At 56.2% G+C, this 233-nt stretch overlaps 1 protein-coding gene across 1 annotated transcript in view; it reads right to left on the bottom strand.

The window, feature by feature from the left end:
- LOC100740538 (histone deacetylase 4) overlaps positions 1-233 on the bottom strand; it is a 27,625-nt gene that overhangs the window by 5,887 nt on the left and 21,505 nt on the right.

The raw sequence follows: 233 nt of genomic DNA, 5'->3' as shown, positions 1-233 counted from the left end.
AAAGCGTGGCGAAGATAGAAACAACGGAACCGGGGAAGCGGAACCGGGAAAGCGGAGAAGAAGAGAAGAAAGAGAGAACGAAAGTGCACACGGTACAGCGACCAGGAAGAAAGCGAAATTGCGGGCGAGCAAGCGAACGGGTTATAGGCGGAAAGCGTGAAATATCGCGAGAGGATGTACTCGAGGAGGATCGACGACAACGAGATCGAGGGCGGCGGGTGAACCCGCTCGCG

This window comes from Bombus impatiens, unplaced genomic scaffold (assembly GCF_000188095.3).
Source record: "Bombus impatiens unplaced genomic scaffold, BIMP_2.2 scf_0361, whole genome shotgun sequence".
NCBI classification, from domain to species: Eukaryota; Metazoa; Arthropoda; class Insecta; order Hymenoptera; family Apidae; genus Bombus; species Bombus impatiens.
The sequence above is the reverse complement of the archived record's forward strand: the minus strand, read 5'-3'. Positions and strand labels throughout refer to the sequence as shown.